At 41.9% G+C, this 15,670-nt stretch overlaps 1 long non-coding RNA gene across 1 annotated transcript; it reads right to left on the reverse strand.

The window, feature by feature from the left end:
• Positions 1-841: 841 nt before the first annotated feature.
• Positions 842-9,448, reverse strand: LOC130210216 (uncharacterized). The gene is made up of 4 exons (XR_008834769.1): positions 9,219-9,448; positions 7,918-7,972; positions 3,965-4,013; positions 842-3,534 (listed from the first exon to the last, which is right to left on the reverse strand). It is a non-coding gene; the product is annotated as an uncharacterized LOC130210216 (long non-coding RNA).
• Positions 9,449-15,670: the final 6,222 nt, after the last annotated feature.

Here is a 15,670-nt window from a genome sequence, read left to right on the forward strand (position 1 = left end):
CCATCCTGGAATCTGTGCTTCATCCGCAGCTCCTGTTTCATGACATCATTGACTGGTCTCACAGAGACATCCTCTTCATCGTGATGATCGTGCCACCGTGCTATTCAATACAGGTTTAGTTCTGTGGTTAAAGCCTGCACGAATCATCTTATAACAAGTATGTTTTTATGGCTTATTTCTTATTCACAATGTAAGAGCTTCTTTACAGTTAGAGATGTAGCTATAGTAAGAAACACAGTAACTTATCCAACTGCATCTTACGCATACACTTCTTTTGTGATATATTTTTTATTGATGATAAAAACCTGTTGTATTTTCCAGATGATTTACTTTGTAAAATGTTTGATCTCGTTTAATGCTGCCTTGTTGTTGGATGCACATGTATTACAGTTGAATAGTTCAGTTCTATTACTGTATTAATTTACTGCGTTGTTTTGTTTGTTTGTTTGAGTCCAAAATCAAACAAGTGAGTTGTTGCAGTTGAACTTCTCACATGGTTAATTGAAATGAAGCATAATGAACCATTATTTTACAAAAAAAGCAAAGATTACATGCAGCTACAGCAGGAACATGATGCTCTAACATTAATGCTCAGTTTTAACCGTCTAACAGTGACATAGAATCAGATCTCAGTGACAGCACGAGTGCTTTTACTTTGATGTTTTTAATTTGCTGCTAATACTTCCGTATTTAAATAGGATTTTAAATGCAGGACATGATTACTGTAATGGAGTCTTTTTACATTGTGGTCAGCAGTGTTGGGCAAGTTACTGAAAATTATTAATTAGTTACAGTTACTAGTTACTTCTTTTAAAAGTAATTTAATTACTTTGCTAGTTACTGTATATCAAAAGTAATTAGTTACGAGGGAAAGTAACTTAAGTTACTTTTGTCTGCTTTTTTAATGTAATGAACAGTACTGAACAGTCAAACACAATAAACATATTTTGTAGACCTATTTATTGCAATCAACAGGGCAACAGGCCTTCAAATCAAGCAGTAGTACAAAAGTCCCTTTTAATACTTAACTTTATACAAAATAACTGTCTCTTAGATGTGGATAGGGTCTTTGCACCTGCACATAATTTACAACTCACCACTACATTTTTGTCTTTAATTTCGACGAGCGAAAAGTAATGTCCATACTTCCAGGAGAGAAAGCTCATTCTATCTGCGCTGTCGGCCATGATGTGGTTTAATGCTCATTGATTGATTCGATTGGTGTTTATTGTAGCGACCCTGTGAAGTGGCTGTCAATCACAGTGTGGCACTGTACATGCTGGTCGAGGGGGCGTGCCTATGATTGGCAGAGTAGAGGGGAGGCGGGGTTAACCTGCCGGAAAACGTGAGTTAAGGTTGGTTGACGGGAACCGTTGTTGTTGACGTTCGAGCTGCTGAGCTGAGAGGAACACGCTGTCTGTAACATGTAAATCCGCATCATGTAAACACACTGTGTTGGTGAATGCCCAATAAAGTGAGGATTAATAACGTCGTCCCGTTTCCGTGTCATCAGTGCCATAACGTCCGAGACGTTACAATATCATTGCGCCACCAAGGTCCTGCGATGTCAGATCAGAAGCAGCTAAAGTCGGCCTAGCTTGTCTTCTTGTCTGCAAGTGTTAATTTTTCACAAAAGAGAGTAACGCGAGTAACGAACTCATTTACATTTCAGTAATTGTAACTGCGTTAGTTGAGTTCAAAAATACTTCGTTACATGCTCGTTACCGCTAAAAGTAGTGGAATTACAGTAACACTGGTGGTCAGTAAAGGATCTGAGATTTTTTTTCCTAACATCATTTATCCCTCTCTAATCCCACGATATTCAAGATAAACAGTATTCATGTCCAATACATGACAATACAAACACATATTTATTTGTTATCAATGTTTATTTCAAAATGAGAAGTAAAAAGAGGAGTGAGGGATTGATTCAAGTCAGATCACATGTACCCAGTAATATGAATTATGAACGTAACAGTATTACATACAACCCACATCATTATGAAAACATACTGAACATGTAATAGCTGATAAGCCCCGCCCCCAAGAACAGTATTTCCAGGAATCCCCCTTTCTGATAGGTCAAGGGATTCCTGGGAAAACTGGACCCCAGGAGAGAGGAGATCAATGACCTTCTTCTTCTTGTGTGATCATCCATCATCAGAACCACACAAATGTAGATCCATATTAGAAAATCAAATGTCTGTATTTTGCTTTCCCTCTCCTGAAGTAGCCTTGTTAAAAACTAAGTATGTTTGGCGCACAAGGGTCACAAGATTTATTACATGTGTTTAATTATGTTTATCAAAGATGGACGTGGTCCAATAATGGCGCTGGAAGTAGGGGGTTGGATTTGCGGAAGGGGCCACTGTCTGCCCACTGTAGAGGGCTGGGCTTTGAAGCAGATCTCAGGGGCCGTGATGTGAAAGAGCAGCTGTAGATCTGGGATAGTTCATCTGTACTTTATACTAGAAGTCTCATCACCTCCAAAGGTCCAAGTCTTGCCCCTGTTATCAGGGCTGCTCTGATTCCATCACTAGTTAATGCTGAATTTGATAGTTTGGTTTTAGAAATGAATGAAACATTAAGCATCATTACAAGTCATTCACAGGATGATTCTAAAAATACTACAATAAAATATGATATATAATAAAAATGTATTTTCAATGATTTCTAGAACTCAGATCTGTGTCTATGTGCTCTAAATAACATGTGAACAGAAATCACTTCTCAGAGTGTCTTCCTGTCTCACATCACTGGGGACCTGCTGCCGGACACTGGGAGCTGTGGGTACGTTCACACTGGTATTTCTGTCCTCCGTCCCGAGCTACAGTGCTTCATCTCAGACTACCAACTGACCAGAGATGCAGCACTGCACCATGGGCCGCAGGGATGACTAACCGCATGCACATCATACAAAACTCACAAAGAAATATTCATATTAATCTCAAAACCGCAGATAAGCCGTCATTAGCTGATGTAAATCAGAGGGATGGAAGTGATATTGTCCTTATGATGAGACGTGAAAACATGAGAATAACGCAATGAAGGACAAAAGCTTAAATACAGAGGAGGAAACATGAAAACAATGAAATGAAAGCAGAATAAGTCATGCGCAGCCAATTAGACGATAGAATAGACCCAGCAGTAAATGCAGGTGTACAGCAGCAAAGACACGGAGTAGCAACACAACAAGGATCTCTTTGACATGAGGGTCGTTCTAACGCGGTGGAAAGACCAGTTAAAGCAGCACGAGACATCCACTGTGTGTGAATACTGTGAGTGAGAGAGTGAGAGAGAGTGAGTGAGAGAAGAGAGTGAGATGGATTGCATTGCACTAACATTTTTGTTGGGGAGGGGTAAACAGGAAATGGTTTTAACCCCCTGTAGACCTACATACTATTAACTTCCTGTCATGGTACTGCTCCCTCTGACATTCCACACACACATGCTCCCAAATAAAGATTTAAAAATGTTAATTTGTGTGTGTGTGTGTGTGTGATACTCACCTCTCTACATGCTCATCTCTGACATCTGAAATACAACATAGATACTTTGTATCAGACATCTGATAACCCCCCCCCACTCTCCCACACACACACACACACACACACACACACACACACACACACACACACACACACACACACACACACACACACACACACACACACACAGTTCCTTCACTATACTTCCGAGGAGGATCTTCTTGCTCCTCTGTGTTTATTTGAGAGTTGGGGTCATTAAATGAATACTTTAATTATAATGGATTTTAACATTCAATATGAGATCCAGATACATGACAGGGTTGTTTTAGTTATTCAGAGGAAAGAAGAACATGTATGAATCCAGTTTGACAGTGAAAGAGTATGACATGAATAAACACCAGAGGTTTTTGAAGAAGGGTGCCGAGAAGTGCAAATCGGACAACACTGTGAAGAGTCCTAAAGTGTTTCTCTCTTACCCAAAGTGCAGTCTCCTGGAGCTCCATCTTTGATCTCCATTATCTCAACCTGGAAGAAGATATGTGTGAATAAACTGTGTGGTCACAAGGTTCTCATTGGCTCAGAATGTCCTCTGAGCAACACGACAGTGGTCTTCTATATCACAGAGGACATCCAGGAGAAAGAGAGATGTATAAAGAAAGAGGGAGAGAGAGAGAGAGACATAAAGCCAGAGGGAGAGAGAGGGAGACAGATAGAAAGAGAGATGTATAAAGATAGAGGGAGAGAGAGACATAAGACAGATAGAAAGAGAGACGTTTAAAGATAGAGGGAGAGAAAGAGACATAAAGACAGAGGGAGAGAGAGACGTATAAGAGGGAGAGAGACATAAAGACAGAGGGAGAGAGAGACGTATAAGAGGGAGAGAGAAAGAGAGACATAAAGACAGAGGGAGAGAGAGACGTATAAGAGTGAGAGGGAGAGAGAGACATAAGACAGATAGAAAGAGAGATGTATAAAGATAGAGGGAGAGAGAAACATAAAGACAGAGGGAGAGAGAGATGTATAAGAGGGAGAGAGAGACATATAAGACCCAAGGAGAGAGGAAGAGACACAGGCCTATACGACAAGAGGGAGAGAGGGAGACATAAGACAGAGGGAGAGAGAGAGAGACATAAGACAGAGGGAGAGAGGGAGAGACATAAGACAGAGGAGAGAGAGAGACATAAGACAGAGGGAGAGAGGGAGACATAAGACAGAGGGAGAGAGAGAGACATAAGACAGAGGGAGAGAGGGAGACATAAGACAGAGGGAGAGAGAGAGAGACATAAGACAGAGGGAGAGAGAGAGAGACATAAGACAGAGGAGAGAGAGAGAGACATAAGACAGAGGGAGAGAGAGAGAGAGAGACATAAGACAGAGGAGAGAGAGAGAGAGAGACATAAGACAGAGGGAGAGAGAACAGAGCAGCTGGGTGTTTTCCAAGAATGCTCTAGAAACTCCCAGTCTGTCCATATAAGGCCCAAGCCAGCCTTTTATTTTAGGGATCATGGAAAATGGGATTGCTGCTTCGGATAAACATTCCCTCTTCCAGTCTGTGATCGCTTCCACTGATAGCCGCCCCCCCCCTGCCCCCCCCCCCTTTCCACTTCCAGCTGGCTACATTCATTCCCTTTTCTAGTCACAGTGAGGAGCGGCAGCAGAGGGAGAGGAGGCCTTCATCTCACTCTGTCCTTCTCCCTCCGCTCTGGACCCAACAAGTCCATATTAAGAAGAAAGTCCCCCTCTCTCTCTCTCTCTCTCACACACACACACACACACACACACACACACACACACACACACACACACACACACACACACACACAAACACACACACACAAACACACCCTCCCCCCTCTCAAACACACACAGTAGGTCATGTCTCAAGGTCTATCCTCAGGAAGTGAATCTACCCTCTCCCATCTGCCCTCTCCCAGCCTCACTCTGTGTGTGTGTGTGTGTGTGTGTGTGTGTTGTACATGACTTGTACAAGTGTTATCAGCTTGTATTCAAGTACCCGTTGTTGTGTGTAACTGTTCATAATGTGTCAGGTGAACTAGTTCTCATGAGGATGTGTAGTGTCATGAAGAGGTTACATGCAAAGATGTGTGTTTGCGTGGAAGAATTGTATTCGATAATGACGGTAAAAATTAAATATGGAAAGCGTAAAATGTGTGAAGATGTGATCGTGGAGTGTCAGTAACACATTTCCTCCAGGACCACAGGAAATATGAAATGCATTGAAACTCTGTTAATCATTGTTCAATATACAATCAGGATCTGGGGCGTTGACATAAAGCCCCTTCTGCTGGTCGTCATGTTCCTGCTTCATTTTTGGGGCTCTTTTTAATTTAGATATAAATGCCTGGTTAACACAATATTTTCTTACAGCCCAAGTAAAACAAGGAGAGCACCTAATGCTGCTTATTTAAAGATGTCAGTATTTAGACATATTTTATTTCTTATTTCATTTTTATTTAAATGTATGGAATTCGAGCCATGATCAATTTATTAAGTGCTGTATTTAAATATTTGTTGATTAACTTTGAAAGGTGCTTTATAAATAAAAAATGTCACTATGTATAATGTGTTACTATCTATTACTAGCAGTATAAAAAGAGTCTGGGACAGACATGTACAACTAAAAGCATGAAGTACCACAAATTAAAGCCTCTGGATGATATATAATCTACTATAAAGTCCCTTTAAAAAACTAAATATAAAAACAAAAAAACAACTCTGTGATGTGTGTGTGTGTGTGTGTGTGTGTGTGTGTGTGTGTGTGTGTGTGTGTGTGTGGTCAAAGCTAGTCTCTCCTGTTGAGCCAAACATTGCCTAATATGGTCTTCTTGCTCTTTCCCCCTGGCTCTGTAAATCACACACAGGAAGAAGCCCTTTCTCCATTTACTGTCTGACGCACACACGCACACGCACACACACACACACACACACACACACACACACACACACACACACACACACACACACACACACACAGCTGAGGGACGTCTGTGTTATCTGAAATCTTATTTTTTTAGCTCACAGATGTGACCAAAAGAGTGAGCTGTACTACACCACTGATTGAAAAGCTAAACACAGTGTCAGAATTAAAAAAACAGAATGGGCATTAAAATCAATTACCAGTTAAACACTAAACCCTGTTCCCATAAAACTACACTGCATTCTCAGTTACATTAAGAGAGAAATGTATTTACTCACCGATCATCAATCATGATTTGGCTTATACTCACTTTGTTTTTTTATGTTATTTAAGTTACAAATTAGCATTCAACATGTCAAAATAAGTCAGCGTTGACTTTTAGCTTTGCACGGGACCCAAACAGCAGGTCTCCTGTGTGAAAGTCCGGTCTTGGTTTGTTTTAAGACGATAAAGATAGATCTGGATCAGGCACTATGAACAGGTTTTAATATATTCAAATCTTCTCTATGTAATATTATACGGGGTCAGCTGAAGTGTGACCTGTGAAAGATTCTGAGGGGTCAATTAAATTATTCATTGGTCTGCAAGCAGTGAGAACCACAGACCAAGAATAAGAGCTGGAAGCAGGTGACGTATCAGTGCGCATTAGAAACTCATGGAGACACTCGAGCATTCTGTCATTACAGAAATCAGTTCACGACATATAGACGGGGAGATTAGCGTCATTTAAATAAAGACACGTTACAAATCAATTCTATTTATTTTGGATAGCCCACAATAAAAAGTGTGCCTCCGGGGGCTTTACAATCTGTGGATTGACTCATTTGATAAAATAGAAGACGAGGTTCCTTCTCATCTCATTTTCTACATCCTCTCCTTCCTTACGTGACCCCCCCCCCCCCACACACACACACCCTCTCTCTCCTTCTCCCATGTGAAACCCTGGGAATCAGGGTCTCTTGGGCCCAAAGGGGCTCTGGCGGTAGTATGTGTGTGTGTGTGTGTGTGTGTGTGTGTGTGTGTAAGAGGTTATGTGAAAGTCCTTCTAACCCAGTGACCCCCAGATTTTTCACTGCTCTGTAAATAAATACAGCATTTCCTCCTCTCCTCCCTCCATACACGTTCTCATGTCCGTTCCGGTCCTCAGCAGGACCTGGGACTTGACAACGCATATTTAGTTAACTGGATCTGGGAACTATATGACACTTTGTTACATCACCATTAACCTCCTCAACCCTGTCAGGCCGAGCAGCCGAGACCGTATGCTGCTGTGTAGAGAAGAAGGAGAGGATGCAAGCCTCCTTGTACCATGAGCTACGAACTAAAGGAAAACTCACATGCACCGAGGACCAGTGCTAGTTCTAATCATTATAGTGAGGACATTCATTTTGGCCTCACTACGTCGAAGTTTGAAGGGGATAATTATTTTTAGGTTATGCATTTTAATTGTGATGGTTAAGGTGTGTGTGTGTGTGTGTGTGGTACTCTTACCTGGTGTGTTTCCTCCACACCTCCTGATCTCCTTCATCTGAACACAAACAGCGTCCTGAGGAAACAGATATGCATATATATGACAGGCAGTCGTTTCCTCTTCCTTTAACGCCTACTGCCTATTGTACATGTGGTCATGGTGTGAACTTGGGCCCAGTCATTGATGCTGCTTTGTGAGATGATCCATATCATAGGGGGGCTGTGGTTTTCATATTTAAGGCCAACACTGCACCCGTACACCTTTCTTCACAAAGTCCCCCTCACCCAGAGAGATGGATTTAGAGAATCTACATCAGTGGAAAACCTTTTTGACTTGTGACACCTTAAAACAAAGTCATGTATACTGTTTCACCTCACCCAGAGAGGCATGTGTTCCTTCTTCGAGAACAAATGTCTTGAAAATGTTATTATTGACGCAAAAAATTAAAAGTTTATAACCAATCGTGAAACAGACATTATTTTTTGTATGTAACTCTCCTCTTGACCCGTTATATATTTATCTTACAACCCTACGAAACATAACTTCTCAGTATGAAAGGTGCGTTTTCCCAGTAAAGTTATTGTAAATCCATTGCAAGGTTCAGTTACAGTCCTGCCGTTCTTAGTTAGTGCTGGAGCAGCTTCAACCAGAAAGGAGGAGCAGAACAGTCGACACCAGACATCACTCTTTGTCAGATTTTTTAATTAATTTTTTCTGACCCTCCACATTCCTCTTGTTTTACAGTCACTGTGTGAGTGATTCATCTCAAGACCCCAACACCCTCTGTGACGACAGCAAGTGTACAGTACGTTACGTCACACTGTGTGATGGGGACCTTAGTGCAAACTTGTATGTAGTCTATGTCAGACTGCGAGCTGTGTGATGAACGTCTGCTGAACCCTGTTTCTACGAAATGAATCAGCAGCTGAGACAGCTCATTAAACTCACATCGACCCATATCGGCCTAAGCCAGAGCTTCTTGGCATCATTTCATGCCGTGTTATACACCGGAGCCGTAGCCTCCAATCCAGCCATCGGTGGATGTGTCTCACAATGAGCTCTGGGACTGACACCACTGGTTATAACTTTCATGGCCAAATAACAGTGTGGAGCTCCTTCAGTGGACATTTCCTGTTGTGAAATGTCTTGGCCTTTTAATGCCATGAAGACGTGTCTAATACATTTGTCAATAGCATACTTTGACAACATCCAAGCATGATAACATTATGTTCACTTACATTTCAAATGAAATAAAACAGGTTTTGATTGACAGTGATGTAAACATACATAATAGTAGTCTTACACTGTATTGTGATCATACCTTAGTCTGAGGTTGGAGCTGTCATCTGCAGCAGCTGGCAGGCTGCTGGCCTGATGAGGATCTTGAGGCTTGTCATCTCCTCTGGCGTGGAGTTCAATTTAGAAGACTGTTCTTTGACTTGTCTGTAAAGCTGCGTTTGCGAAAGTGAAGAGTCTAAGAGTCTAAGAGTCTAAGTCGAACAGGTGAGTTCAGCTTCTAAAGCTTCAGTACTTTCACGGTTCAAATCTCACTCAAATAGGATTTCTCATCGGTGTGGGACTCCCTCTGCTCTCTGTGTGTGTCTCTCTTATGAAGCAGATGGATTGCCAAGCCATGCATTCCACTGTTACCTTGTATGGTCACTGGGGGGGGGGCGGGACTTACACTAGGGAATGCCCCCTCTGAACATGACTGATTGGCTGATGTCAGACGAAGCAAAAAGCCTCAACTTGTGACCTGTAGAGCCCGTCTGGGAAAGATGGGGGGACAGGAGAGACCGAGGGATAATCAGAGAATGAGAAAAGAGAGGGAGTGAGAGAGGGAAAGAAGGGGGCCTTAGGGGGGGGGGGAAGAAGAAGAGAAGTAGAAGGGCATAGAAGCTGAGAAACAAAAAGGATGTGAAGAGGGAAGGGGATGGTACAGAGAAAGAAAGGAGGAAAGGAATGGGAAATAATGGGAAAGACTGGGAAAGAAATTTGAAGGGGGGTGAACAAAGCAATGTAAGAGAGGAGGAGTGTGTGTTTGGTTTAGATGAGGGGGGGTATATTTTCCTCAGTGAATAAAAAAAACGTTTGAAAATGTTCAGATTTCTTCTAAATTTGGGCTTTTTCTGCATCAGAAGCTAACTGGACAGCACACTGAAATACAATGTGCAACCTATTACATGGCTTAATGACAGACAGACAGACAGGCAGGCAGGCAGGCAGATAGACAGACAGACAGATAGACAGACAGACAGACAGACAGATAGACAGACAGATAGACAGACAGACAGACAGACAGGCAGACAGGCAGGCAGACTAAGTGGACGTAGTCACCGTTATTTTTTGGCAATTGTGAGCACTTCTGTTTTGGAAACTGCTCAGGAACTCCCTTCTTGTAAATATGCCTATGCAACCCATATATCTACTTTATGTACTTGGTCTGGTTTGTGGTTGTAAAGTTTCATGAGGCTATAATTATCCTACATATTCAAATCTATCATTTTTAGATGAAGCGAAAATAACACATTTATATAGCCAAAAAAGCTATTTACTTTTATATGACACGAGTATCTTCACTCTAGCTGTAAAACAGAGCCGACCATATCCTCTGTAAGACAGTAATGTTGACCTGGATGACCGGCGAGGAGTTGTCCCACTATTTTATGCATTGGTAACATCCCTCCTGAAGTACACCCTAGCGCAGGGGCTGTTAACCTTTTTGACCTCGGGGCCCAACTTTCAAGTACAAAGGGGCCCCGGGCCCATTTAAATAGTAAAAGCGTATTGGTTTAACTAATTGATCCCCCTCTCGATTTGATTTGTCCTCAATAACTAAATCAAATCCACTTAGTTGAACTGATTAGGTCCCATGGTTAAGAATCACTGCTCTAGCAGACCCACTTCTCAAAAAAGCCTAGCCTCAACTCTCTGGATTAAAATATAATTTAGGAGGAGCGAAACTCCCTCATAAATGAACACACTATTGTTTACTCACATAACTCACTTCTTATGTTTGATTGGAATTATTCTTGATCTCAGCTGAGTATTAACATAGTTTATCATTCTATTGGATTGCCTTGAAAAGTGTGTTGGCATGAGGAACACTGCCAGAGTGTCCTTTTCGTCAAACAGAACTTTTTCAGTATCGGTGATGCCTCCTCTTTTGTGGCCCATGTGGTGCTCCCCAAGACTCCATCTCAAGCCCTGTTGTTCTGAGTATACATGCTGCCACTGGGACATATCGTACAATAACACAATATTCAGCATAATTGTTTAATCACACACACATTTATTAAACATACATTATTTAAAAACATCAATGAATTTCATCAGCTATTGTATGTGCTGGATGTCCCAACACTTTCTTCAGTTTCAATGGAAACAGATCATAAATAATTAGTTTGGGTCGTCCAAACTCTTTCCTGACAAGAACATCTCATCAGCCCTTCTATTTCTTCTGTTCTATTTCATCTTTACTGACTGCCAGATTCAGAATTCAGATTCAGTGCTTAACACTGGATATCTTATATCGTGGAGGTCGAGTTTTTATATCTCCAGCCGGGTGAAAGTTCCAGTGTCATCCCTGAGATCCTTTTCCCTCTTCTCGCTGACAGAGAATAGATCAGAGTTACCATGTGTTCGTTTACCACAGTTGGCAGAGCACTCGCTCAAGCTAATCGTATGGCGTGCTAACCACAGCGTGTCCATGTGGTGTCGGCTATATTGACAGTTGTCAGTGAGAGTGTGTCTGCTCCCCTCTCACTGTAAAGTTATAGATGGGCCACCGGCTTTTCGCGGGGCAGCAGAGTGTCCCCGCTCAGGGTAACTTAGGGACGCTAGTTAGACTAAGACGATATTGAGATTTTGTACATTGACTTTTGGCAGTTAGCGGAGTGCTTTCCTACATCCAACTTGAGGGCGTGCTTATTCTGACAGCTGCCATAGGCTACTCGGGAACATAGTGTCCTCGCTCACCTCTTACGATACAAACTGACCTGTTTGCACAGGAGCAGAGTGCTCTCGTTTAAGCTAACTTTAATATCTAAAGTGAAGTCGAAGTAAAGAGAGTGTTCTCGTTCCCATCTCACGGACTATTTCCTGCCCGGAGCGCTCCTGCTCGGACTAGTAGGGCAGGGTTTCTCAGCTATGTATAACTCTCCCAGCTGCGACATCTGTGTGGCTCCTCTTCAGCTTCAGGAAATGACCTTTGTCCTCGATCATCTGAGGGAGGGCTTCTGAGAGAACCCGTGTTTCACGGTAAGGTCTGCTAGGCTGGTCGAGGTGGAACACCTGATGGGTGAGGTTGACCTCCCCCTGTCAGGGCAGCTGAATCCAGTCCAACCTACCCATTTCAAACGTCGGGCCACAGAGGCCGCCGCAGAGGCTCCCTCCAAGAGGGGTAAGACCGGCATGCTGTCTTCGAGGGAGGATCTGCTGGCCGCTGAGCTAGCTCAGTAACGTCGCCGCATGGGGTCTGTCATTGGCTCCTCTTCAGCTTGAAGACGGCCATGAACTTCAAGCTGAAGAGGAGCTCTCTCACCGACAATTTTCAATACAGGCAACACACGCTCTCGTCAGCACGCCATACACTTAGCTTGAGCGAGAGGGCTTTGCCAACCGTGGAAAACATTCGCCGGAGCCTCCGTCTACTAGTGCCTTCTTCCGACGCGTTCACGCCACGACAACCCTTTTTTGTTCCTCCCTCCGAAGAATATCTGAGGAAGCTGCATGCGTGCTGGAGAGAGAGATAAATGGCCCTGAGAGGTGTGCCTGTGCAGGATATACAGGACTGTCTCAGAAAATTAGAATATTGTGATAAAGTTCTTTATTTTCTGTAATGCAATTAAAAAAACAAAAATGTCATTCATTTCTTCATTACACAAAATGAAATATTGCAAGCCTTTTTTATTCTTTTAATTCTAAAATCCTATCTCATAAAATTTTAATATTTCCTCAGACCAAGTAAAAAAGATTTATAACAGCTGAGTGTTTGTCAAGGCTCAGGAAACGCTTGGAGGTGTTTCTAGTTAATTAGACAATTCAAGTGATTTGTTTAATACGCTACTAGTATACTTTTCATGATATTCTAATATTGAGAGATAGGATATTTGTTTTTTAAACTGTAGTAAAAATCATCAATAATAAAGAATAAAAAAAGTTTGCAATATTTCATCAGTATGATTGAAATCCAGAATGCATGACATTTTTTTTTTTTTTTTATTTGATTACAAAAAAAAAAAGAATCATCATATTCTTCTTCTCTTTCAGTTGTATGTGCTACAGCCTCATGGTCGTCACCGACCACATACACCAGATACTACAGAGTGAACGTAGTTGTGGATGGGGGGTGGCCATGTTCGGCCAAGTTCCTCTGCTTGAGCTTTATGGGGTGTGTACTATTTGTGATTCCTCTATTGATATACACTACTGTTCAAAAGTTTGGGATCACTTAGAAATGACTTTATTTTTCAAAGAAAAGCACTGTTTTTCAATAAAGATAACATTAAATTAATCAGAAATACACTCTCTACATTGTTAATGTGGTAAATGACTATTCTAGGTGGAAACGTCTGGTTTCTAATGAAATATCTCCATAGGTGTATAGAGGCCCATTTCCAGCAACTATCACTCCAGTGTTCTAATGGTACATTGTGTTTGCTAATCGCCTTAGAAGACTAATGTCTGATTAGAAAACCCGTGCAATTATGTTAGCACAGCTGAAAACAGTTATGCTGGTGCTATACGCTATACAACTGGCCTTCCTTTGAGCTTGAAGTTTGTAGAACAAAATTAATATTTCAAATATTAATCATTATTTCTAACCTTGTCAATGTCTTGACTATATTTTATATTCATTTGATAAATAAAAGTGTGATTTTTCATGGAAGACACAAAATTGTCTGGGTGATCCCAAACTTTTGAACGGTAGTGTAAGTCATCTAGTTTTAAGCACCGCCTCTGGCGGACAGTAAGGAGGACATAGGACGAAAGTTAGGGATGTAACTACGGTTAAATGAATCTTGGATGACCGCCAGAGTTCTTGGTCACTTGGAATCTCGTGAAGTCACGAGAAGATTCCGTACGACTGATCTCAGCGACGACTCCGGAACTCATACGTGGCTGGAGTTCACACATGACTTTTTAAATATAAATCTTGACCTGCGTGTGCGCAAGATAAAAGATATCCAGTGTTAAGCACTGCCTTTGGCGATCACCCAGGATTCACAGAACCGTAACTTCTGTTTTAAGTGGTTACCAGTATGTTTGAGAATTTATTTTAATATTTTTCTGATTACCATTTAAGCACTTCGTGGTTCAGCTCCCTGTTAAATTGCTTCAGGAACCTACATGTGTTGACGCAAGACACTACTGTCCTGCACACTATGAAGAGCATCGTTTCTGATCCAGAGACAAGCGGTTCTGTTTTTAAACTATTTAGATTGGTTGAAATATTGAGATATGTAGTGCTCATCAGTGTTATGATTTCAATCTGATCTGTTAAATGTGTCACAGCTAGATGTGTGTGTGAGAGGATAGTGTGTGTGTGTGTGTGTGTGGGGGGGGGGGGGGGGGGGGTGCGAGTGTGTGTGTGTGTGTGTGTGTGTGGGGGCAGGTATGAACTATTCTCTCTGTTCTGTCTCCTGTGTCTTAATAAGGTAATGTTTGGAGATGGTTCACTGTTTACAGCAGCTGACAAGACCGGGCTATTAGTGATGGCAACCAAGCATGGAGAGACACACACACACACACACACACACACACACTTACAATACCCTTTACTTGATGTACAATGAGTCCACATCAGAAATAAATGTTATATAAATCTCCCAGAGTGTGTTTGCAGTCCTTTCCCTCATATGGAGAGTATGGTCCTGCCCACTAAACTGAACAAATACATACTGATCTGCTACATGCGAAATATAAATCTGACATTCGTGAAATATATGAGTGATGGTACACAACAACACTTGCTGTCAGATATTTGGGAGACCAAACAGACTAAAAAAAGTAAAAGAAGTGTAACTTTTGAGCACTGAACTGGTGCTCCCAGGCTGAGTTTCCGCTCTGTGCTGCATCAATTACACACACTAGTAGTGAGTTTGGTTCTCAGATCTGTCAATCCTTGCAAAGATGGTGGAATGTGGATGCACCCTGAGACGGAGGACTGGACCAGAACCACCGTGGCAACACATACTCACTGCCAAGTCGTCACATCCCGGCACTTGGTCAGCCCCACGCTTCAAACTGTGACGCTCTAGAAACCACGAGCACCAGATTTGGACATGTCAGGGACAGCATGTTATTCAAAATAGCTTTTTGCTTTCACAGGAAGGATACAGATTCCACTTGTCATATGCATGATGCAGTGTCTTTTTAATCTAGTTTTGGGGTTTAAGAAACACAAGTATTTGGTTCGACTTGCTTTACAAAAGGCCAAGTATTAACCTTACTGGGTCTAAATGAATGCAAACCAGGGCAACACTGAGGCAAGGAGGCTTGGAGAGAGACTGACCTCTAAATTGAAGGCACTCCATCTCAGGCACCTCAGAGTCATCACCAACTCTAATTTAACTTTCGATGCCTACATCCGGGATGGGAAAATATTGCCAGAGCTGGTTTGATCCTCTCCCTCTTCTTTATTGGTTTATACATCACTAAATCATTGTGCTCCTTTTAAGATTTGCACCCAGTCGATCCCTGGTTATATCTTTAATGGAAAATGTCTTTAAAAATGTTTTAAATTACAATATAACACATTCTAAACATGAG

This window comes from Pseudoliparis swirei, chromosome 19 (assembly GCF_029220125.1).
Source record: "Pseudoliparis swirei isolate HS2019 ecotype Mariana Trench chromosome 19, NWPU_hadal_v1, whole genome shotgun sequence".
Taxonomy (NCBI): Eukaryota; Metazoa; Chordata; class Actinopteri; order Perciformes; family Liparidae; genus Pseudoliparis; species Pseudoliparis swirei.